The 26532-nt window shown below is 43.0% G+C and overlaps 1 protein-coding gene across 2 annotated transcripts in view; it reads left to right on the plus strand.

Moving 5' to 3' along the window:
• Positions 1–441: 441 nt before the first annotated feature.
• Positions 442–26532, plus strand: part of PPP1R42 (protein phosphatase 1 regulatory subunit 42) — a 525575-nt gene continuing 499484 nt past the window's right edge. For both annotated transcript variants that reach the window (XM_085605503.1, XM_085605502.1), the window contains exon 1: positions 442–601. The gene's annotated coding sequence lies outside the window, so the exon portion shown is untranslated. The remainder of the gene's footprint in view (positions 602–26532) is intronic.

Here is a 26532-nt window from a genome sequence, read left to right on the forward strand (position 1 = left end):
GGCGCCCACGGCTACTTCGCAGTACTTTATGTCGTACGGAAAGTTAGCTCTCTAGTCTATCAGAACTTTGTGGGTGTAGATTTACCTCTATGTAGGTGACATATTATTAACCCATTTAAACGAATCTGGTTGATAATCCAGTACACCGGTTTATCTCGCATGTAGAAACACTGTATCCGCCACATCTACTTCCCTCACCACAGAGCAGCACCCCCTTTTATGTAATAAATACAGAATAAACGGTGAATTAATTCGCGCTGAAGGTAAAGACATTACACTGGTGGGGGTTTCCTAGGGGTCGGCGGGTAGAGCAGCACAGCACCCCCTTCTCTTAGTCGCTGCGCCGGGCCCAGGAGTGTGCGCGAGCCCTGCTTCTTTTCACCCCTTCCGGTTTGGCTCTGTTTTGTAGCGTTCTGTTGCCATAGCGACCCTTCAGCGGGACTTGCAAGCTTCTTTTCGAGAACTACCTTCACTTTTCCGGCAAAGCCAGCTATCCAAGTCCCGTGGGAGAGCCTGCACATACTGCAGCTCGAGAGCATGTCCGGTACCCCCAACATTCAATGACTTGACTCCAGGGAGTGGTGCAGCAGGAGAGCGGCAGGTAGGGCCCGCACTGGTAGACTCGGTGCTGCGTGAGCAGTTTTTTGCACTAACCCTAAACAGGATCCAGAACAGGCTTTAATTTTTTTAAACTCTAGCCTTTGCCTAGAGTCACTTCCAGGCGTTTGTAGTTACACTAGATATACTAATTCTCACAACATACTAACATGCTTACAAGAGACAGCTAAAGAAAACATTCTTTAAATAAAATTAGAGATATAATAATTCTCACGACATACTAACATGCTTACAAGAGACCGCTAAAGAAAACACTCTTTAAATAAAAATAACTACACTCACTCCTACAAATGTTTTTTAACAATCGGTAGGTTCTCGTAATGAAAATGCGCTTTTTGTCTTAACCAAAACTGCAGTATTTTAAAACGTTTCTCGTGGTGATTAGTGTGTGGTTCGTTTTATGTACACACTGTGTCGCGTGTGGAACCAACACTATATTAAAAGTACCACTTTCTTAAAAGTAGCCTAGAACGCCTATATCTGTTAAATTTTTTTGTATCTGAAGGTATAAGAGTCGCTTTAAAATTGAGGTCCTTCCACCACAAACAGTTGTGAACTACATTAGTTTCCTTAGAATTCCATGTGCCCTATTGGAAAACAGCTTTGAGAACATTGCAGTGTAAACCGCGATTGTCTTCTAAAATTCAAAAACACTTTTACAGGGTCACTAAAGGTGTAACATAAAAGATTACTATCACATTGGTTCAGAACATGGAGTACTTATCTGGCAATATTTTGTTTATAAAACTGCCATTTTCTTTCTCCCTATTCTTTGTTTCATATCGTCATGTAAACCATTCTACAATTGTTGATTAAAACAATTTGACAAAAAATAACCATTGCCTCACTCGTGTTTTGAATAGCACGTACAGTAGGGCAATTATTACCATGTACCGATAGATTCTTCCCATTTAACAGTCTGTAGACTTCAATCATTAGGAAATAAAACGTGGACAGGAAACTTTATCGTTGTTTCAGAATTTCCACAACATTTCCATGCAGCATTTAGATATAATTTCAGCGTTTTAAGCTAAAAATATTCTTTTGCTGAACTCCTTAGAATCGTTGATAGAAGCACTACGAGGCCTATTCAATATTAAGCAGATTTTCGATTTTACTCAAAAAGTAGAAATAGTCCAGTGTCCTTGCCACTTTCTACTTACAAAATCTGCCAAAGGAAGTATTGTTACCCTTAGTACTGTACATTCAACAGCCAATGAATGATTAACAGATGACGCTTTATCACTGGGAAATAATTACATGTTCGTGCTTTTTTTTCAAACCATTGATCTCGGATAGATTTGACCTTTTGTTTTATTTGCTATAAATGAAGATTACACTCCAAGAATAAACTACAACCCCAAAGTACAAATGGTCTCCCTGGTGCAGTAACTTCATCTGGGAAACCTATCCTAAATAAACTAAAAGTGATTTGCCACATGTTTCAATGTGACTGTATACAGTATGCAGCGAGGGTGACTACACCCCCTAAATATAGGTAGGTAACCAACAAGAGGGCTCCAGAGATTCATTTTGACAAATATGTAATCTTTGCAGTTCAGAATAGTTGTCAAGTGGGCTAATGTCATGTGTGACTCTATTAGCCAGTCCAAGCATTTTATACAACATCCAAACCCACGTCCCGTCCCATAGATCAGCTTTTCAAAGGTTAGTCTCCTTATCAGTACTAGATTTCTACTTTTTTACTATAAATTTACTACAGTTTAAATTGACCATATATACATACATAAACATAGGTTAATGCTTAGTTATATTTAGGAAAACATTGTTTTTCCCTATACAAACCAAACTTGAACTACACAAACTTTAACAATTCCAAAGTTCTAGTTATAGCTTTCATTTACAATTTATCCAGCACCTTCAAATTATTATAAGTAGCACACCTCCTTACACACTTTTTTCAACTCACTAACCAGACAACACAAACTATAACTTGCCAAACTACCATGCACTGTGTTGTGACAAATGATGTAATTTAATAAGCTCTAAGTGTTGTCATGAATGTTATGATTTCACATGTTATGAGCGAAGTAGTATGCAAGGGTATAACCAGTGCATGGAAAAGGCATGAGTTATAGTTAATGTAGTGTGATGGGTGAGTTGACAAGACTGTGTTTGGAGGTGCACAACTTATAGTCATTTGAAGGTAGTGTGTAAATTATAAATTGAAGTTATAACTTTTCAATTTTTAATATTTGTGTATTTTAAGTTGGGTTTGTTTAGAAAGAATAAATAAAGTATTTCTAACTTCAAATTAGCCTTAACCGTTGCTTTTTCCATTGTATGTTAATGTTTTTTTTTTTAAAAGAAAAATGTGTTTCAAATAATTGTGTGGAGTGTCAGTCATTGTTGGAGTGTCGAAAAGTGGAGTGCCGTGTATTATAGTGAAGGTGAGTGCTGTAGAGTCCAGTATCGTAGAGTTGAGTATTGTAGAGTGGAATACAGTGGAGTAAACTGTTAGAGAGTGGTGTGGTGTGTCATATAGTGGAGTGGAGTATCGTACAGTGGAGTGAGATGTTGTAGAGTGTAGTGGCACGTCGAACAGAAAAGTTGGCTGTTATACAGTGGTGTATCATCAACTGGACTGTTGTGAAATGAACTGTGGTGAAGTGGATGGTCATCGATTAGAGTGGCATAGGCTGTTGAGTGTTGTAGAGTGTAGTGGCATAGAGTGAAGCTTAGTGGAGTAGAGTGTCGAATAGTTTGGTGTTGTTGAGTGCTGTGTTGTACAGTAGAGAGGCGGAGAGTCTTGTTCACTGTAGAGTCGTACAGTGGAGTGTCATTATTTTGATAACACAGTGTGAGGTAGTGTGGCGAGTTATAGTTAGTGTTGTCTGGTTAGCGAGTTGAAAGATTGTGTAATGAGGTGTGCTTCTTATAATAATTGAAGAGTAGTGGATACATTGTAAATGAAAGCTATAACTCTAACTTTACAATTTTTCACGTTTTTGTTGTAGTAGTTTATTTGGATCAATAACATGATCATTCATGGAAAAAACATTTAATTAAAAACATTTCATTAGACCTATAAATTCATAAACACACATCACAATCAGTTAAAAAAGAATAAAAACTACAACTTGTCACTTATATGAATACAGAGTTTGATTTAGCTTAAAATGTTAAAATTAAGATTAAATAGAGGTTATCAATCAAAACTCTGTGAGATGTAACAATAAGAATATGATATAAATCTATCTATTCTTTAAAACCTATAATATGGGTTTAATAATGGCCAAAGGATTTATTTCTAATCATCAGTCAGTAGGGCATAACTTCTTCCTTTCCCAGTAATAGCCCCGATTTCATGACCTGTGCTCTATCCGGATTTAGATCTTCTCCACCATGCATAAAGCAAGTATCTAGATAGTGTGAAAACAAGCCACCTAGTTGTATCTGATGTAAAGACACGCAGTGCTTCTTTAGGACGTGAGAAAGATAGCACACGACAAGCTGGAATATTCCAAGTTTTCCTCAAATTTGCATAAAAAAATATAAAGTGCTGTAATGTTTCAGGGCTAACATTACATAGGGGGCAAAGCGAAATTACAGATGCATTCTTCTAGTTACTTCTCAGCGCATTTAATGGAAGAGCCCCGGTTCTGAACTTTATATAAAGTGCACGTGCTTGAGGGGTTTCAACTTCATCCATATAAGATTCAAGCTTAAAACAACTTTTAATATCTAGAAAACAAGTTGTTGGGGAACCAGTGGTCCTAGCTTCAATACATGAGGAATCAATAAACTCCCAAAATCTCTTTTTTTTAAAGAGACACAATTTTTTTAGTGATAGATTTCGGATCTTCCCAGATAAAACCCAGTCCCAGTTTATAGAGCCAGACCTTTACTTTTTTAAACCATACCAGGCACCCAGTTTGACTATGATGGGTTAGAAGCTCCTCCGTTGTCTCCTTAACAGGAATCTGCATCTTGCTGGTCCAGAGTCTAATCCAGAACAGAAGCACCTTCAGGACACCAGAACGGGCAATAGACCTTAGACCAAGGTCTAAGCGGAGGGGTATTAATGGCGTATTCCTTGGAAGGTTTAAGGCGGCTCGTAAATTTTTTTTTGCTGAAACTTCTAAATGGTTCAATTGTTCCATCCCCCACAGTTCTGCCCCGTATAATGCTGCACCCTTTCTCTTTGCCCGATGTATTTCTAAAATTAGAGAAATTGGACGGAAAGGGGAGCTTTTGGCTTTCTTAATTATAGCATAATCTACATGTTGCAGAGATAGTACACTCTCTTGTATTTGGGGAATCCAAGACAGGTTCTCACTTACTCTAACCCCCAAATAGTCAAATACCTTGACCTGGTCTAACCTTTGGGTGTCTAGCCTCAGTTTATTCTTTGTAGACTTATACAAGTTATAAACCATGAACTTAGTCTTTGAGCAGTTTATTTCTAATCCTCTTTCTGTGCAGGCAGTTGCAAACTTAGTTAGAACTTTCTGGATTCACGCAGGGGTTTTAGAAATAAGCAGCGTATTGTCTGCAAAAAGAAGACAAGGGATTTGTTTGTCCGACAGTTTTGGTGGATCCCCTCTGCAGTCATGGAGATCTTTGATAAGCCCGTTCATATATAAAGTGAACAAGGTTGGCACTAAGACACAGCCTTGTCTTACCCCTTTTAAAACCGGGCTGTTTTTTGTTAGGCTACCATCTGTATTCCATCTGACTTTGGCATAATTTCTAGTGTGCAACGGGACCAGGAGTTGGAGCAGCCCCCCGGGAGACCAAGATCACTTAAGGCAACCCATAGCTTGGAACGCTCTATTGAGTCAAACGCCATTTTAAAATCAACAAATACGACGTACAAATGGCCCTTCAGAATAGTTACCTCCTTCCAAATTAATAGTAAAAACCGAAACACCTGATCTAGGGTACTCATAGAGGGTCTAAAACTAGCCTGCATTTAGGCTATTGTATATTACTTACAATAGCCATTATATTGTAGGATAAATACAAAAAGGTAGACAAAGTGATGTCTTCGCTTGTTCCTGATTTCCCAATACAACTAAAGCCTCAGCTACCTCTTTGTAAATTGACGATAGGAGCGTCTCATCAGAAATTATCTGTGGCCATTTTATTCTCCTTTTATTATTAGATGTAATAATAGGGGTTGCTACTGGGCTTATTTGATGTTGCAGAAGGATAATGCCTGATAGCTCCAAAAACAGTGCATTATGGTCACTGTCTTTTCTGTCCAGGACAGTCATATCGTAGATATTGGACCATAAATCGAGATCTACCATGATAAAATCAATTCTGCTCCTAATACTGCCCCTTTTAAATGCGGTTTTAGCCTCTTCATCTGAGGAAGTCTGCCCATTACAGGCACGAACCCCATTGGTAAGTGTAAAGGATAATACTTGCTTACCAACCTTTGAGATTCTTTTCAGTGCCGGTATTTGAAGCTTTTTAATACCTTTGGCTTGCTCTTCCTCCTGTACCAGATCTTGAATATAATCAATAGGTTCGTGGGTCGTATTAAAATCACCGGCTACAACAAGATAATATTCTTTACATGAACTATCAAGCAATTCAGTCAGCATTAGTAAGGTGTCGAAGTCCTTGTGGGGACTACTGAACCGATTATACAGATTTATTAGCCTCAAGTGAATATTCCCTTTTACTGAGATAAAATCAAGGCCTAAGATTTCTTGTGAATCAATGTTTAGCTGTTATATTTTACAACTCAATGTTGATTTCACCTAAATTAACAATCCTCCTGCAGGTCTGCCAGCTCCCGAGTGTCGGGCTTCGATGCTATAAGTGGTGTACCCCACCCTGTAATAGTGCTCGGTTGCCCAGGTCTCTTACAGAAGACAAATATGGCTACTGTCCACAAACCTGCCCCATTCTGGATCATTTCGTTTTTATTTTAACCCCGCTATATTCCATGAAATAATATTTAGGTACTGGCCCTCAAAAGCACTTAAATACGACTGTGGGCCTTCTGTAAGTTTTTCTCCTATGCATCCGCCATGAAATGCACTCTGGCCCTTAGATATCACTGGGTTCCCATTCTCTCTCTCTAATACTCGGGTTACTTATATTTTCTTCCCTTCTAGGGCTATCAACGATAACCGCTTCATTATGAGGCAGCCGACTACTACAGCTTGGTTTTAGTCAATCGGGATTACTCAGCCCAGATAGAGCCTGGTATATATTTCTAGTTTCAATGGGGAAATAATCCCTAGATGTCTGCGGAAAGGAGAGTGCATTCATAATTGTACTGCTCGACATAACATTGGATTTAAGGTGCCTGTAAAAGAAACCCAAGGGCATAATGCCAATCCTTTGGCTATATTTGCTCCCTGGTTTTCCTCTCCTACCTCTAATCAGTTTCCCAGCAAGGGCAGGAGACCTACAATTTATTACTACATAATCTCCACAGATAGACTTACACAAAGGACCAATCCAACTCGTTCTTCTAACGAACAAGATATCACCATAGTTAGTATTAGTGAAGTCAGAGTTAAAGGATAGCCAAAGGCAAACCTTATTTTTCAATTGGCTCGTAGTTTCTTCTGTAATGGGGGGACGTTCGTTAATATCGCGACATAAGGACAGCATTCTGGTGGGAGATCCAATTTCCTCTCATGTCCAGGTGGAACCAGAATTGGTGCTTCATACATTGGGACTACATGTAACCTGCGATGATTTAGGACAACTTCACGAATTTACTCCCCCTGTTTGATGTTTTGTTTGACTCACAGACCTGCCTTGGGATGTGCCCTCCATAAGAACATTTGCATTTACCCTAGTAGTTTTTACCTGAGGAGGTTGAGTAGTTTTACAACAATGCCCTGTTCCCACATTAGGCGGTCTAACAGCTTCAGAACACCCCTCCATAACAGGTTAATCTGAATTTCTTGACTCTGAAGATGCATACAGTGGATTGTTGTACAGTAGCGTAGAGTGGGGTAAAGTCTCATACAGTGGAGTAGAGTCGAGTGAAGTGGCGTAACGTAGTGTGCAGTAAAGTATAATAGGGTGCATTGGTGTGTTGTAGAGTGGCATGGAGTGTAGTGGCATAGCATAGGTAGTGAACTGATATAAATTGGAGTGGTGTCTCATAAATTAGAGTGGAGTGCTAAGTCGTAGGGTATAGAAAAGTGTTGCGTAGTGAAATAGAGTGTTGTACAATGAAGTGTAACAGCATAGAGTGGAGTATAGAATTGGGTAGTATAGTAAAGTGCTGTTGAGTGCCAAAATGTGTAGTAGACTTGTAGAGTGTCGTACAGTTGAACGTTGTAAAGTAGAGTGGCTTACACTTTAGTGATGTAGAGTGGATTACAGTAAAAGTGGAGTAGCATACAGTGCAATAGCGTACAGTGGCATACCGTACAGTGTAGTTTGGAAGGGTGGAGTGGCATAGAGTGGAAAAGCATAGAGTGGAGTGGTGGACAGTGAAGTAGGGTATGGTGGATTAGTGTAGCATCGAGTCGAGGAAACTGTTATAAATTGGAGTGGCGTACCATGAAGAAGAGTGGAGTGCTGTGTCGTACAGTGTTAAAAACTGTCATGGAGTGGAATGTTATACAATAGAGTGTACGGGCATAGGGTTGGTTACAAATTTGGGTAAAGGAGTGTACGGAGACACAGTGGAGTACAGTCTAGTAGAGTTGTACTGAGTGTAGTAGAGTTTTGTAGGGTGGATTTATATTGAGTTTAGGAGAGTACATTGAAGTGGGATAGGATGGAGTAGCTTACAGTGGAGTGGCATGTAGTGGAATAGCGTACAGTGGAGTGGAATAGCATATAGTGTAGTAGCGTACAGTGGAATAGCGTAGACTGGAGTGGCGTACTGTTGAGTGGCATAGAGTGGAATGTTGCACAGTAGAGTGGTGTAGAGTGTAATAGCGTATAGTGTTGTAGCATACAGTGGAGTGGCGTACAGTGGAGTGGTGTAGACTAGAGTGGCGTACATTGGAGTGGGGGAGAGTGTAATTGCATACAGTGGAGTGGTGTACAGTGGAGTGACGTCGAATGGAGTAGCGTAGAATGAAATGGCGTACAGTGGAGTAGGGTAGAATTACAGTAGAGTAGCAAAGACTGAAGTTGCGTACGGTATAATCGCATTGATTGGAGTGGCGTTCAGTGGAGTGGGGTAGAGTTGAATAAAATACAGTGGAGTGACTTAGAGTGGAGTGGCATCCAATGTTCCAGCATAGAATCGGGGGTGTAGAGTGGAGTGGCATAGAGTGGAGTAGCGTATAGTGGAGTGGCATACAGTGGAATAGCATAGAGTGAAGTGGTGTACACTGGTACGCAGTAGAGTGTAATATCATACAGTGGAGTGGCGTAGAGTGGAATAGCATAGAGTGGAGTTGCATACATTGGAGCAGGGTAGATTAGAGTAGCATACAGTGCAGTGGCATACAATGAAGTAGCATACAGTGGAGTGTTGTACAATAGATTGGCATAGAGTGGAACAGCATAGAGTGGCGTACAGTGGAATGGCGTAGAGTGGAATAGCATACAGTGGAGTAGCGTATAGTGGAGTGGCATACAGTGAGGAGGTGTACAGTGTAATAGCGTAGAGTGGACTGGCATAGAGTGGAGTTGTGTACAGTGTAATAGGACAGTGGAGTTGGGTAGAGTGGCATAGTGTATAGTGGAATAGCGTACATTGGAGTCTTGTATACTGGAGTGGTGTGCAGTCGTGTGAGGTAGAGTGTAATAGCATACAGTGGAGTGGCTTACATCGGAGTGGCATCCAATGGAATACCGTAGATTGAAGTGTTGTAGAGTGGAGGGGCATGGAGTGGTGTGCAGTAGAGTAGCATACAGTGGAGTGGTATACAGTGGAATAGTGTAGAGTGGAGTGGCGTACAGTGAATGGCGTTGAGTGGAATAATGTATTGTGGAATTGTGTCCAGTGGAGTTAAGTAGACTGGAGTGTCATAGAACGGGGGTATGCATAGTGTAATAGTGTGGAGTGTACTGGCGTACAGTGGAGGTGTGTACAGTGTATTAACGTAGAGTGGAGTCTCGCACATTGGACATGCATAGAGTGGAATAGCATACAGTGGAGTGTCGTACAGTGGCATGGCGTTGAATGGAGTGGCATATATTGGAATATCTTAGCGTAGGCTGGTGAATAGTGCAGTGGCATACAGTGGAACGGCATACGGATGTATGTGAAATTTAGCAGCAATGTAGATTATGGTGTGCAGAGTAACGCAGAACAGCGAAATGCCCTGCCTTGCAATTCACCAGATTTACCAAACAACACAAGGTCACGCATGGTGCCTTGCTTTGCATTGTAAATCTGATGTAAGTATTGCCCATTCAGCACCATGCGTGTCGCAAGGGTGCTGCAACACAATAATACAACTAGGCATTATTTATAATTTGGGCCACGGTATACAGCGGCAACTTTGCGGTATATCGTGGTACATGGCAATGACAATCCGGTATATAATTGGATATTGACTGGTTTTAGAAAATGAATCGGCAGCCACATTTTCTTTTACTACACTTTGGCTGTGTTCTTTGTTAGGGCCTTAAATCTAGGTAAGTAGTAGATTTTACTGTAGTTCCCTACCTAATACCACTTTTTAAAAAGTGGCAATAGGTAGGGAAATGTATTTATATATCTTTACATATTATTAAATGCGCTAGTACCTAGGAAGTACCATCTTTTACAGGAAATCTGTTTCGTTTTTCCGTGGTGCTTCGTACACTTTTATTTACAGAATTAAATATGTTAAAAATTGTAAATTTACTGTACTACACTATATTTGTGAAATATAGTGTATGACAGTGTTTTGTATTTTTATTTAAAAATTTTTAAGTACCGCGGTACTTCCTAGGTAGTACTGCAGTACTCCGTAGCATCTATTTAAAACATATAGAGATGTATAATTATTTTTCCGTACCTATTACCAATTTACTAAAGTGGTATAATAGATAGGGAAAAATATAAGACCTAATACTTGCCTATATCTAAGGCCCTAAGCCAGTACACTGACAAAGTGGCCTTAAAACAACATGGCTGCCTTTAAACTTTTTAAAAAACACTCATTATCCAATCAGATAATGACTTGTCAATGCCAAGTACCGCTTTAGTTTCACAAAATGTAAGAAATTCGATGAAAGTACATCGGTCAGAGATATCCCTATGTTTAAATGTATTATAACTTAAAAATACTTACCCTACTTACTTGCAGTACCCAAAGATGATCATCTGCGCACCATAATGTATAATTCGCCCAAATTTCAAGTAAATCCATTCAGCTATATTTTCGCTTCTTCAACTATCATAGTCTATGGAAAATGCATTAGTAGAAAAACACTTCCCCCCCCCCCCTTTTTATCTTTTAACCGCCTAAACGATTCAGCACTAAAATGTAATCATCAAAATATCTAGAAAATGCTGTTGGTCTGAAAGGTTTTGTGGTGATTTGTCAAATGGCTAGAAAGTTATTAAGGGGCAAAAATCTGAGGAATTCCTATTTCTGAGAATTCTAACTATAACTACAATGTGGCAATCAGATGTATTGTGATTTCTTTCTTTTTATACATTGTATTTATGTGTGACCACAAATGTGTCTTTTAGTTGTTCATGTAGTAATTCTGAAACTTTACATATGCAGTCTAGTTTATTTGTTGGGCTTTCTTGCTACTTTTAGTAGTATTGTGCGACACAGATGTCACTAAGTTTGTGGCCCTTATAACATCATAACCACTTTATAACATCACTTGCAATAGCAAAAATGATCATCCACATAGTCTAATGTACATTGCTGTGAAATTTCATTACAATCCATTTAGCCCTTTTGCTGCTACATCTATTATAAAAAGTCTATGTAAAATGCATTGGGGTCAAAACCTGTTTTGGGATCCCCTGTTTTTTCTTTGCAACTTCTTCACCAAACGCTGCAAAACCTTCCAACCTCCACCAATATAACAGGAACAATAGGTCTGGAAGGTTTAGTGGAGATACGTCAAATGGGTGCAAAGTTTATTAAGGGTCAAAAATCTGAGGATTTCCGATTATTGGTCGCCTAACGACTTATTCACCAATTATGGGATGCAAATCACATAACTTGCATCACCCGCCATGTTTTACTGTTGCTTGCCAACCCTTTTCCAGTGTTGTTAGACCTGTCACCTTAGGGTGGTCCTTCCCCCAACTTTTTGCCTTCCTCCTCCATTTTTTCTGATCTTGTTTTTTCTGGCATTAGGACTATGCGTGCTTTACTACTGCTAACCAGTGCTAATGTGCAGGTCCATATTCCTTAATACACGGTAATATTGGCTTAGTCCCAGTTGGCTGATTTAATTTATTTAAAAGTTCCTAGTAAAGTGGTACTACTTGTACCCAGGACCAGTAAATTAATTGCTAATAGTGGGTCTGCAGCACTGATTGTGCACCCACTTAAGTAGCTCTTTAAACATGTCTTGGGCTTGCTATTACATGCCCAAACCTTCCTTTTTAATACATATAAGTCACCCCTAAGGTAGGTCCTGAACAGCACAGATGGCTGGGTGCAATTGTATTTAAAAAACAGAGCATGTACTTTTAAGTCTCAAATGTCCTGGCAGTGAAAAATTCTTAAAATCATTTTCCACTTCTGCAAGGCCTAGCTCTCCCATACAATAACAATGGAGTTGTCTTATTACATTTTATAAGTGTATTTTCGAAATGGGAAGAGTTAACCTGTTCATATTTGGTGTCTCTGGAACCCTGATTTAAGATCCTAACTTATGGTGAAGTCAGATTTTAAATTACAAATCTGAAAATGCCACTTTTAGAAAGTTGGCTTTTTCTTGTCTTAGCCATTTGGTGCCTGCAGCCCGTCTTTGGTCACATTACTATGTGTAATTGATAGTTGGGCTTTGTGTATTCCTCCTAAACAGCCACACACAATGGGAGTTTGGGTGTGACTGGATGGGCTATCACTGGCAGGATGGGTTAGGAGGAGCGGGGCCCAGCCTCACTTACACCTGAATAGGCTGTGTCCTGTTTCCACACAAAGAGCTGCATACCCCCAGTAGTTAGTCTAGAGCCAGGACAGGGAAGGCAGGGCGTTTGTGCACTTCAAAGGCATGTCTCGAGAAGCTTTTCCCCACTTCAAAGGCACAACTGTGTATAAAAGAAGGACCTCAGACATCACTTCAGTACGATTCTGGACCTGTGGATACTCTACCAGGAAGAAGGACTGCTTTACTGTTACAAATACTGCCACGCTGCTGGACTGCTACTCTACAAGGAATTGCTGACCTGCTGCCCTCTTGACTGGGGAAGAAGACCTGGACCTGCAACTTTATCTTGAAACCAGGACCAGGGAGTGACTCAAAGGGACATAGAAGACTCCCCAACAGCTCCTGGACCCATCTTCAGCAAGTTCCAGACCCCAAGTAGTTCCTCCTAGGTTCTGGACCCTTGGTGTGGCTCTCGAACTCCTGAAATCAAGCTTTTCAGCTCTTCATGCCTGCAAAGCAGCCCGTTCGCACTGGGACCACGCTGCTCGCTCAGAAAATTAGCGTGAGCCGCTGCCAGCCTTTGCCTTCGCACAGCAGCATCGACAGCCTGCGAAGGACGGCCAACATGAAGCTCCAAGCCACCCATCTGTGACACCCGGCATGCTCTTTGTGCCATGCCAACCACCGCCTTCAAGGAGAGTGTCTCTCCTTGCTCCCAGCGACCCACTCCAACACGAACGTGACTCTTGGCACAAAACTTGAGAAGGTAAAATTTCAGTGCGACTAATCTGGGACTGTGTCCGACCCACGCTCCATGGAGGTCAGCCTGAACTTTTGACTTTGACCCAGTCCAGCACAACGAATAGTCGCCGCTGGTGCTTTATGCTTTTAGGTGCTATTTTACAGTTTATTCTTTAAAAATTCAGAACTCTGGTTCTACTGATTGGATTTTTGTTGTTTTGGTCTTGTTTTACTTATTAATTTCAGATGTATTTTTCTAACCTGGTGTGGGATCTTTGTGTGTGGAGTTATTCTGTTTTACTGTTTGAAGTGTTGCACAAATAGTTTACACATTGCATAGGTTAATTTGAGGCTTGGTTGTGCCTTACCCTGACAAGGATTGTGGTTGTTGCTTGACTGAGGCTCACACCCCAGTCAACCAACAACTCAATTTCTTAAACGTGCCATTTGCAAATCCTTGTTTTGTGGATGAAAGGTGACACAAGTTATGATGTGCATGGTGTGCTGTAGGGACAGCATTTCTTATGGGAGCTCAAACTGGAAAACACATCTTTTTTTCAAAACCCTCAACTTTTTGTTTCTCTTGTATGCGTCTGCAGAAAAGGTGGCATTCAGTACCATAGCTGACTATGCCAATTGATTTATCAAAAGGTTCCTAGAGAGAGAAAGTGGAGGACTAGGAGCTTGATGAAAAGTCCAGTGCTCGTGCTTCTCGGGTTGAAATACAAACAAAAATTGGGGTCACTGTTCTTAAAGAGAAAAAAGAGAAGAAGAGGAGATATGGACAGGTTGAGCAGGGTTAAAGCACATGAAGAGTAGCAGTCAGAAGGACTCTTTCATGTTACTCTCACACCTCCCAGAGGGATGTCCTGCTTCATCATAGGTCTGTTGCTCCTAGTTGGGCTGGTTCTGCAATGCCTTATGGGTCTCCCTGCATTCTCAATTGCTTGAAAATTAAACTCTGGGATTCATTTAACAAGGTCTCTCTCTATAGAGAGCATCGCCAAAGCATTCAGTGTTTCCTCGATGATGGTGTTCCTCAGGAATGCCTTAATTCTGTTTAAAGTGGAAAAACACCGTTCCGCTTCTACTGTTGTCATAGGAGTGTTAATTACTATTTTTGGGAAAGCCACTGTCTCTGTAAATTACTTTTTTATATTAAGTTTCTGAATTACAGCAAGCAAAGAAATGGCACCAATGGTCTACCGATACACAGGCATTGCGTACAGAACAGTTAATTCAGTACTCAGATCCTCTTTGTTGAGCATAGGGTTAGCTTCCACAGCCCCATTCAGTTCTTGCTCAAGGAAAGAAGTATCATATTTTGCAAACTGATCACGTTGCAGTAATGTGGCACTTACCAAATGCTTTGTAAAACAAAAACGTTCCTTTGCCTGCACAATTATAGTGTCACATATCTCTTTCGTAATTCGGACCGGACTACTGATGTTTTTTCTGCGGTTCAAGAAACTAGAATCGTTTGGCAGTCTGCTATCTAAATTGTCAAACCCTTCTTTCACTTTGTTCATGCTGGTGAAAAAGTCAGTGTTGGTCTTTACACAAAGACAGTATCTATTTCACGTTTTTGTATCTGGTCATATAGTATGTCAACATGAGGCATTATTTCATGAAACAAAAGCAGAAAAAGCTGGAACTCCCTGTCTTGTGATGTTCTAGCAAAGCCACAGGCCTCATTCCGACTTTTAAATTCAAAGTCATCATTGGCTTCTATGGTTTCGAAACATTTCTCAAGATCAACCCTATATTGGAATATCAGGCTGATGGTAGGTATGTGAAAGTTTCAACGAGTTGATGCTTCCTTTGGAAGCCTTCAGGTCACAATCTTTTAAAAGTGCGTTTGTTCTTTTGGGGGAACGTGAGAAGAATGCTGCCATTCCTCCTACATCCTTAAAGAAAATCTGTGCCTCAGAGATCTTTCCTACTGCTTGTTGCATTATAAGATTAAGTTGGTGGGCATAACAGTACACATAATGGGCATTAGGGTACACTTCTCACATTTTTTTTGTACTCCACGAGAGATTCTACTCATTACTAAAGCACCATCATAGCTTTGTGCAATCAGTTTTATGTTTCAGGGTGCTCTGGAAAAATCAAGTTTAGTTCAAGTAGTATAGATGTAGAAATGGTTTCTGCAGTAGAGTCTCTTAAAAGTGTGAAACCATAGGACCTCTCCACAACTTTACTGTCATTGTCAAGGTACAGAAAGATAGATACCGACTGTGATTTAGTGGCCACATCAGTGGGTCATCAGCCTGAATAGCCACAAATTTTGCGTTTTTCAACTATTGGACGATATATCTTTTTACAATCTCTTGCATGCACTTAAGCAGTTCATTTTGTATTGTTTTAGAGGTGCCCTTGAAGACTGTAGCACTTACTAAATGTGCTTCCATTTCACTGTCTATGCTTGCTATTAAATCCACAAGGCCTCTGAATATATCAGGATTTTAGGAACTTTCAGATTCATCATGTCCTTGGAATGCTAGTTCAAAGGCACCACAGAAATGAATGCAGTCAATTATTTTTGATAGTATGTGTCTATTCCTATCAACTGCTTCATTGTGTTTCTTTATTGATTTGAGGTACACGTCACTTATGTGGGCTTCAATCGGTGTGTCTCCCAACATTCCCAGTCTCGTCAGGTTTTCCATGTAGATTCTTGTGTGTGCTTCTTTATTTTTATCTGACAAATGCTTCAACTCTGTTACTACTTTTTTGTCCAAGGAATGTCACTACCAAATAGGCCTGGGTGTTGAACTCCGCTCCGTTCGCGGAGTTTATGGAGTTTTCTGCACTCCACACTCGCGTAGCTCGCAGAGTGCAAGATTACCCAGCTTTGCGTAGTGCAGCGTAGTTTTTTCCCCACTTGTGCTTGCGAACGGCAAGTTCGCGAGAGCAAGCTGCAGCTCGGGTTGAATTTCTACCCGAGCTGCAGAAAGACCAGCGCGAACAGCAGTTTGTACAACACTCCGCCACTTGTGGAACTCCGCTGAGTTTTTTTGTAATTTTGCGAAGTTCCGCGTAGCAAAACTCTGCGAACTACGCCCAGGCTTACTACCAAACAGCAAGCAGGTGAAGCATAGCAGAGAATTTGTTGAAGTACACCATATAAGCCAATGAACTTTTGTGTACCAGGTGTTTGAGAATGTATGTGTGCAAGTCTTCCCTCTGTCTTGGGTACTTTGCTGTAGTTTTATGTCTGGCCGGTCAGGTCCTAATTGTTTTACAATTAGTTTCTCTTCATCTCTCAGTCCAATGAACAGTTTTGCAAGTAGCTGCTCTACTGTATTTATGGTGTCTGAAAAATATTAAAGTTACCTGTCAATAATCAAACATAAGAGGTTTGGTGCAAAAACATCACATTTCTGTATAAATGCATATCTTGTGCATTATCGCAATATATCTCCAACAGCTCCCCTTCGCACAATATGACTGTTATAAATATAGCCTTATAGCCTGCTCCCTCGGTATGCTGTACTGGATGCTGAAGGCACTGAAGCAGACCTATATCCCAAGCCACAGGTGATGGCCTATAACAAGGCAAGAGAGAGGGCCTTTAACAACAGGTATCGCCGGAGGAAGGTGGGCTATAAAAGGCTATTATTGCATTCCATCCACTGAGGGTAGAATATTTCAAATTAAAAAGAGGGAAACAGAAAGACAAACATTGGAATTATGTTGGAGGAGGTTTACACCAGCAGTTATTATCCCTGAGCCAATTCATTGTCTTCAGTGGAGTGCTCAACACTCAAACCTATCTTTGAATATTGATTATACAGTTCCATGCCTCAAATTGAAACTGATGTGCACCCACCCCACCCACCATGTAGACCACATACATAGCCTTCACGTACAATGTAAAAATAAATATAGCATCAGTTTCCTTACCTTAAACGCTGGGGTTGTAGTGCTGTAGGGGTGCAAGAGCAGTAAAGGAGGTTGGGTCCTCTTGTTCCTTGCCCAAAAATTTGGTCAAGTTCGTCAGGCTGAGGCTTTACCAGATGCTGAAAATAAAATATAACATAATTTAGTAGTGTCAACCAAACACATAAATTAAACGCCAAAGCCAAGTGATGCCTGTGGAACTCATTTTAGGTGAAAAGGTGTTCCTCTGAATTAGTGTTGGCAAATCAATGGTAGGTACTGGGCACAATTACACACTGCGATTTTAAAAAATGAGAGGATTTTTTGATTTTGTAATGTGATCTATAGACTTTCACACTTCACCCAATACCTGCCCGTACACTTCCCCATCCTGGAACTGTGCCTAGGGCAATGGTAATGCACAGAGGGTTATTATGCCTGCTGCAAAAACAGTAGTTACTGTTTTTGTCAGAGAGCTGCTTTTGTCACTTGCAGTATAAAAAGTTACAAGCTTAACATAGCAGAAAGAGCTGTTAACTGTCACCAAAGAACTGCATAAAAACTGCAAGGCATAAGTTAGAGTGTTATGATTTTGCTCTCCAGTCATTATCCTAATGTTGCTAAAAAGGGTTCCCAAACCCGAAAATTGTTTATTTGGGTAGAATTTCTTATTAGGAAAGTCAGTACCACAGTGCTATGTTTTAAATCATGAGTTTGTGCTGTTCCAGGCCAGATAATCAGTCTTTAACTATACTGCCTAGTGTCTACCAGTATGCATGACATGTGACGCCTTCTGCACCATGCGTTCCTCTTTGTCTTATGTAACATTTCCTATGCACTACGAGGCAGCTTTTCCTGTCCTGCATGTGTGACGAGAGGTGGTCTTACCTTATCTTGAGAAGGTGCTAGCTTTGTGATAGGTGACCTACAGGTGGTGAGCGGCCTATGTCAGACCTCTGATCGGGAAGAGTAGTACCACAAAACGGGGAGTGAGAAAATACCCCCACCAAAGTGTTAACAAGCCTTGACATAGCCAATAGGTCTCGCTTTTGGGACCTTATAAATGTTTAGTTATGCAGCATAATATCCTTGGTGCAACAACATTAACTGTTGCATGGCTAAACACTTATAAGGTCCCAAAGGCGAGACCTACTGGCTATGCCAATGCTTGTTTTAATCATGGGAGAATCCCCCCAAACTTCAGCTGAAAATAGGTGGTGCTCGTAGCAATCCAGCTTTAAGTCTCTGCAGGCAGTGAGCAGTGCCAGTGGTGGAAGGCGGCAGCGCTAGTGGTCAAAGTTGAAACTGCTAAATAAATATTTTGGCACTCCGCACTTCTATTGTTTTTTTTACATTGTAAGCACTGCAGCCAAAGAAGTGAATTTTTATAACATGGTCATGACACCACCAGCGCAGCCACAAGCGGAAACATGGGTGTTGCTGGTGTGGTGGAGTACACACTCGATTCTGTATCCCCAGAGAAGGGTCACCGGGGAGCCCGTGCAACACATACAGAGACAAAGATATACGCGCTCTCACACGCACATCTACCATACCAATTAAAAGTGCGGTGGAAAATAAAACTATTCAGTCATTTCACCCACAAGAGTTATGGAGAGGCCTTTCCCATCACACACACGCACACAGAGGGGGCAAATACATACATGCACGCGTACAATTTTCTAAGGGTTTTCTGTGTAATAGCTCTGCAGGAATATGGTACTGTTTACCGGAAAAGCCAACAGTAAATGCTTAACAGCAAGTACACAATAACATACATTTTTAATGTATGCGCGCTTCATAAAAGATCACACATCGCAATGACGGGCTCTGCTCTAGAGGTCACACGCTCAAGTCACAGAAATAGGCTTGTTTACATATGCAAAAGTGTAAATGCACCATGGTGTGTTTATTATACAATTGGTAACAGCTAGCATACAAAGATTGGTAGCTCCTCCAAGCCGGATGATATATTCATGAATTGATTTGCAGTTGTTGCGTTGCAACCTCCCACCCGACACACCCGAGGTGTCTATGTACATGTAGCAGTTTGCTTATGGGGTAAGAGGTGAGAGATGGCATTATCGGAGGTGGCAGATTGGCACAGTCATGGAGGCTTTAACGATGATTCAGGCGGGTATGGTGTTTATAATTTTCAATAATTGTGACGTACAGATACAGACTGCTTTGCACTATGCGTCTGTGTGCCTGTGTGTATATGTATATATAGACGAATGTGCATACATCCAGGCCACTTCAACATATTATTCAGCAAAATGCTGGCACTAAATATTTATATTACCAGAGGCAGTAATTGTGGCAGTAGCATTGTGTGTGTTGTGCATGCACATGTGAGAGGGATCGGGTTGTTTGGTGGTTTGTTTTATGTGTGAGATGGGTAGGTGTGTGTCTGAGTGTGCAGTGCGTATGTGAGCTAGTGTAGGTGGGTGCGTTTGTGTGTAGTAAGTGGCAAGGGTGTGAGTACGTGTGTGTACAAGTCAATGTAGTTGTGTGCATGGTGTGTTGTGATATGTGTATGAGTGTCGTACCTTTTATCTGGCTCATATATTCATGCAATCTGTAATATATAAACACACTACTAGACATGCGTACACGTGGAATGGAATGAGTGGTTTCCATGTTAAACAAGCATTGCCTCACAGAGAACATCAAAGAGGCCGTGCAGCCGCGAAAGTGAAAGTGATCGCGATCAAGCGCGGCGCGCGCACATACACTGTAGCTCTAGGTCGGCCATGGTAGCATTTTTTTAAGCCCTCACAAAAAGTCTCGCCAGACCAGCACATGCGTTGGGTCAGGCGAGACCTAAAAAAAGATGCCCCCAAAAGAGGCCCCGTCCGACTGTGTCAGTCACCAGATTAACATGTCCTATCTGGTCTGGACCTCTGGGAATGGGGCCTCGGGAAGGGTAGACGGGGGGTGATTTCCTGCCTGGCTGTCCTCTAATTAGGATTAAGGGAGTCATTCAGAACAGATGTTACATTCGGCATAAACTCCTATGAGATATTTTAAGAGCAGGAAATTATTATTCACTATTTGGGTAATAATATCCAAAGTCTGTGAAAATAAGGGGCCAGATCACAAAGCTCCAACAGCCATTTTTGGGGTTAGAAAGTTTGTTTGGTTTTCATGACACAGAGCAAACAAGCATTTGCAATGCAACAGGTCTCGCATTAGGTTGAGTTATTGGATTTGTAATTTTCTGTTGTTTATTGGTGTTGTTTTGAGTTAGTGTGTATATTGTATGTGTAAGTACTGGTATTTATATGTGTTGTATGTATGTGGTTTTACTATTTTTGTTGCAGCTTGTGAATGGTTTGGCTTTGACCAGCGTTGAGAAGGGGCCTAATGGATGTAAAAAAGAAGGGTGGGAGGGTGCAAGAGGGAAAGCAAATAGGAGCGGCATTGAATAAAATTGCTGCATTGACCAGCGTTGAGAAGGGCCTAACAGAGGAAGAAAAGGAGGGTGGGAGGGTGCAAGAGGGAAAGCAAATAGGAGCGGTGTGAGAAGTTGGCCTGGCATATGCTGTTCCTAGTTATAGGGACACCTTGCACCAGTCCAATTCGACTCCTATTGATGGTAGGTTTAAGACAACCTTTAAAGAAAGCTATCCTAGTGGTAGCTGTGGAGAGCAGCCTTCAGGCTAAGTCTTGAAGGAGTGTTAAGCTTATTGTTTTACCATAATAACCTCTTGAATAACCAAATGAAAGAGTAGCCCACACAGGTATATATATAAAATATATGTATTTATTCTAGACAGAATCCCACAGTCACTTTATGTGGCTAGTGGCAAAGTTACACTTCAAACAAGCATTTATAAACACAATAAATAGCACAGAAATCAATGGGCCCCAGGGGGGGACCAAACCATATACTAAAATAGTGGTATAAGAACCACGACAATTCTACAGGCAATGCCTAGGGCATTCAGGATCGCTGGCCCCTTACGAATCCACCCACAGTTAAGAAGAAGGGGACCCACGGGAGGCGTGTGCAGTGCGAGAAGTTGCTATCGGGATCGCAATGTTAGCCTATGGAGAATGTCGCGGTTGAATAATTAAGGTTTAAGGACACTTCTAACAACAGTACAAAGTTAAGGCTTGAGACTTAAGGCTTTGGAGAGCCCACCACCACGGAAGTACCGAAGTACCACTGTTACCTGCCCCAGGGAAGCCGGGTGCATAGGTCGATTCTGGTGTCGGGTCGCGGGCTGATTTTCTATGGAAAAGGAGTCCAAACTGCTGCTAGCTGGAAGTGTCGCTGAAGTCGTGAAGATTAAAGTTGAAGAAAAGACAAAGATGAACCTGAAAGCAGAGGGGACAGAGTCTGGGTCACAGCACAGTGACCAGGGAGCTCACAGGAAGGAGCTCGTGGATGTCGGGTGCTTCAGGTGTGGAAGGTACAGCTGGGCTCTGCAGTCACGGGCTCCGGGAGGCTTCAAGGAAGGCCAGCTTCTGGAGGGCGACTGTCCCACGTCGGCTGAGGGTCGCTGCGGTGTTAGTGTCCCGATTGGATCCACTAAGCATTGGCAACCGCAACCCACGCAAGATGAACAAAGCAGCTGCTGGTGCAGACCCACGTGGTCTGAGGGTGCTCTCCTTTGCAGGGAGCGTAGAGCAGGCCTGGAACAACCAGGGGAACTCTTAGAAAAGAAGATTGTCCTCCGTCAGGGCCCACAAGTCGAGGGACAAGGGACCGCGGAAGGCAGCAAAATGGAGTGCGTAAAAGGGCTCCCACGGGCCACCGGAGCGGGCCAGGGAGCTGAGGGTCGGCACAAATGCTGCTTGAAGGTTGGCTCAAGAATGGGCCAAAGCACAACTTCCCCACTGGTCGGGGTCGTGTGCTGGACAAGAGGTGGCCGGTGTCTCGGGGTATGCGGGGATCTCGACACCCACGTGGTCCAGGGTGCTCAGACTTGCTGGGCACACTCACAGGACGCTGGGATGCACTGGAGACCCACCTCGAGGTTGCTGGAAGGCGTCGAAGGTCGTGAGAGCAACGAAGTTCCAACCGGGTATCTTGTAGTCTTTTAGGTGCCTGCCAAGCAGGGGGATAACTCCTTTATCCCAAGGGAGATTTCTTCAGTCAGCTGGGCAGCAGCTCGTCGAAGGTCAGTTCTATGAAGTCCTGTACGAATCTAAGGCTCTAGGGCAAAGTTATTCCCATATATCCCCAACATTAGGGGATGGTCCAAAATAGAGCCTACCAATCAGAGTAGAGGCGGGAAAAGGTGGCTACACCCACTCCCCTTTGTGTGTTTCCCGCCTGGGCGAGGGGCAGGATGCCCCTGAACCGGTTCCAGGCGGTGTATGCAGAATTGGGGCTCTGCAGCTGCCTACGTGCAACTCTGAATGGACTTTTGGTGCACCCACCCTGTTCCAATCCACATATCCTGTCTGGGGAGGTGCTGGCACCTCCCTGCCACAGGAGCCCTATTGTCCAGATGGCGAGGCTGGGGTTTTCCCCAGCAACAGCCAGCCAGAGTCGTGTAGGTGGCGAACAGTAGCCATTTTGTGGTACATGTGCACTTTTAAATTGGTTTCCAAATTCTACCGCTTTTCCCATATCACCCTCCTAGCAAGGGGGAATCGTGCCCCCATGCCCATGGCTGGACTGGGGGTATGATTCCTTCATGTTTGACACCAAACACGATATGGTTCTGTGTAGCCATTCCTAAGTTACAGCGATGACGCAATAACTTATAATGCGGTTAAGAGTATATGGTATGGCTACACTACAAACAACCCAGTAACGATTTTACGAAGGTTGCAGAGAGGTCCTACTCACGTAGGGGTCCCCCCTCACACATACCTCAGCACCCAGCCCTGTAGGATTACCAGGGCCTGCCATAGGGGTGACCTATGAGAGTATATGTGTTGTATGGTATGGGACATAGGGTACCTACATCCCTGTAAGGGGTGCTAGCACCGCCTTACTCAGGCTACAGTAGTGGCCTGGTGGTGTCAGTTTGGGTGGCTGTCCCAGGGTGGCACAATAAGTGCTGCAGCCCTGGTAGGCCTACTGGGGGACCCATGCCCTGGGTACCTAGGGTACCATCTACCAGGGACTGGTAGGGCATGCCCAGCATCCAATTATGTTTGTACCTAGAGTACTCACAACAGTTTTAGGGAGAAAGCAGATAGGCTGGGGTCCTGGATAGCAGGATCCCAGCCAGACTAGTCAAAAACCACTTAAATACCAGGCAAAAAGTTGGGGGCAACCATTAGTCAGATTCCACTCTCCTACATAACCCCCCCCCCAAACGAAAGGAGATAAGGCTAACCTTGTCCAGATAAGCCTTTATTTCCTGAGTGGCCATATAAGGAAGAACCTGTACTAACATGGTTGCTCCCTGTGTCATGGTCCACTTGGGAAATCCTACCCCAAGGGGTTCTAGAGTTTCTCCAAAGTCTAGGGAAATTACCTGTATTGGTTTTTGGGTCAGAGGTGGGCTGGTGGGGTGTCTGAGTCTGGAAGTGAGACCCTACTTGGGTTGGTCTCAACCTCCTCAGATCACTGGCCACTATGGAAGCCTTTCTGCCCATGACTGTGTCATATCTGGCCCTAAGGGTCAACCTCTGGCTGCCTACAGCTGGGGGTTGGATCCCTTTGGCTGGAATAGTGGAGGGCACTGGAAGGTTTGGGGCAGCTAGGCCCCAGGTTTCCCTGTGCTCAACAACATCCATTTGAGGGGTGCCTATACCTAGGGGTAAGGGGGATCCCTCAGTTTGTAGAGGAATAGTCACCTGGCTGAAACTACTCTGCTGGGTGTCCCTAATCTGTTGATGAGGGGGTTCCTCTGGGCAGGGGCCCAATAAGGGTCCACTGACCTCCCTGACCTCTGCAACCCTGGGCTGACTGAGGCAGGGTAGAGAGGGGCAGGATACCTGCTCCAGACTGGGTACCACCTTGGAAGGATCCCCTGCCATCAGAGAGGTGGGCAGGTCAGGCCTGTCCACTTTTGGGGCAGTTACTTCACAAGGGGCAGGATCAGTTCCCTGAGAAACTTGACCCTTACCTGTAGTCTGGTGGGGGGAGGACTGTTCCTCTTCCCCTATGCTCTCTGTTTGGGTAGAGTGATCCATAGTTTCAGGCTTCACTCTTTCTATTTTCTCCTGGGGTGGAGGTGAGGCCCTCAGGGTCTCATCCACTCTCTCAGGGATTCCTACCATTTTCAAATGGGCCTTGTGGTCAACCTCAGCCCAGGCTGAGATTTCTAGATCATTCCCCAGTAGACAATCTACAGGCAAGTTTGGGGACACTGCCACTCTCTTGGGGCCAGTGACCCCTCCCCAGCTGAGATTTATCACTGCCATGGGATGATCTGTCCTGATTCCATCTATATTGGTCACCTGGTAGCTAAACCCAGGTAAAAGCTGTTCTAGGGGCACTAGTCTCTTGGTCACCATGGTGACACTGGCCCCTGTGTCCTTATAGGCCACAGCCTTCTGACCATTGATTATTGGTTCTTGTCTGTACCTGCCCAGAATACTGGGACTCATGGTAAAGTTGGCAAACCCCATGCCACCATCACAGACCATAGTTGCTAATGCAGGGGACCTGGCTAGGCCAGAGTCCACTGGTGTCCCCAAAGAGAACCCAACTAAGTTTTTGGGTGCACTCCCACCACCTGGGGGATTACTACTAGTAGTAACAGGAGGTGTTGGAGCTGGTTTTGGAGGAACATTCTCTTTATTGCCATTCTTTGGACAGCTGGAGTCAGTTTTCCAGTGGCCAGGTTTCTTACACACATGGCAATATGGTTTCTTGTTATTAGAGGAAGTATTTTGGGACCCACCCCCAGCACTGGGTTGTTGGGGCCCTTCAGAGGACTTTTCTTGTTTATCATCCCCACCTTTCTCTTTGGGCTTAGTGGAATCCTTCTTCTGGTCACCAACTTGGTTCTTAGGCCTAATCCTGGTTCTGACCCATTTGTCTGCCTTCTTTCCCAATTCTTGGGGAGAGGTCAGATCAGAGTCCACCAGGTGCTGGTGTAAAAGTTGGTTCTGACAATTATTAAGAATCTGCTCCCTCATAATGAGATTATACAATCCTTGATAATCATTAACTTTACTGCCATTTAACCAACCTTCCAGTGCCTTGGTTGCACAATCCACAAAGTCTACCCAATCCTGATTTTGTGCTTTTTGGGTGTCTCTGAACTTAAGTCTGTACTGATCAGTGGTTAAGCCAAACCCATCTATTAAAGCAGCTTTCAAGATGTAATAATCATCAGCATCCTCTTCTCTTACAGAGAGGAGCTTGTCTCTACCTTTATCTGAAAAGGAGAGCCACAGGATTGCTGCCCACTGCTCTACAGGGACCCTCTGTACTCTACAGGCCCTTTCAAGAGCAGATATCCATTTGTGGATATCATCCCCATTCTGATAGGGGGGCACAATCTTGTGGAGGTTCCTATTGTCAGGGACTCTCTCTCTAACTCTAGGGGTTTCATCACTGCCACCAGGGATCTCTAGACCCCATTTCTTTGAAGCTTTCTGAAGCTCCAGGGTTTCCCTGTCCAATGCTAACTGTTCTCTTTTAAGCTCAAGCTTAGCCTGCTCAAATTTGATCAGTCTGCATTTCCTCTCATGAGAGGTTTCTCTTCTCTGAGAAGAGGCAGAGGACCCTTTGGATCTCCTAGAATGGTTGGATCCCACTGAGGGGGATCTGTTCCTTCTTGGATCCACCACTCTCCTTTTAAGGGTGGAGGGAGTGCCTCTTGGGCCATCACCTCCATGCTGTGAGTGGTCTGTTTCTTCCAGGTCAGGATTTTCATCCTCTTCCTGTTCCTCTTCAGATTCCACTATGGGAGTGTCCTCTTCTGAGGGGTGCCCACCCACTCTGTCCGTCCCTCTGGATCCTATGGACTCCATAAAGTCTGCTATGAGCAGGATCTCCTTGAGACGTTTTGTGTTGGCACCTCTTTCTGTCTTCAGTCCCCTAAGGGTGCACATTTCCCTGAGCTCTGCAAAGGTGAAATTATCATACTTATCTATAGGGTGTGAGAAGTTGGCCTGATGTATGATGTCACTAGTTATAGTGTACACCTTATATCAGTCCAAATACCCTTATGGTGATTGGTTGTAAAGTCAACCTTATAGACCAGCTATCCTAGTGGTAGCATGGACAAGAGCAGTCTTAGGCTAAACTCTGAATGGCATGTGAAGCCAGCTGTGATACCATATATAATCCCTTGAATACCAAATGAAAGGACACCACAACAGATATATATATAAAATAAAGTGTATTTATTCTAAGCAAACCCTCAGCACTCTTTATGAGTTTAGAGGTAAGTACAACACAGT

Source organism: Triturus cristatus, chromosome 5_1 (genome assembly GCF_964204655.1).
Source record: "Triturus cristatus chromosome 5_1, aTriCri1.1, whole genome shotgun sequence".
Taxonomy (NCBI): Eukaryota; Metazoa; Chordata; class Amphibia; order Caudata; family Salamandridae; genus Triturus; species Triturus cristatus.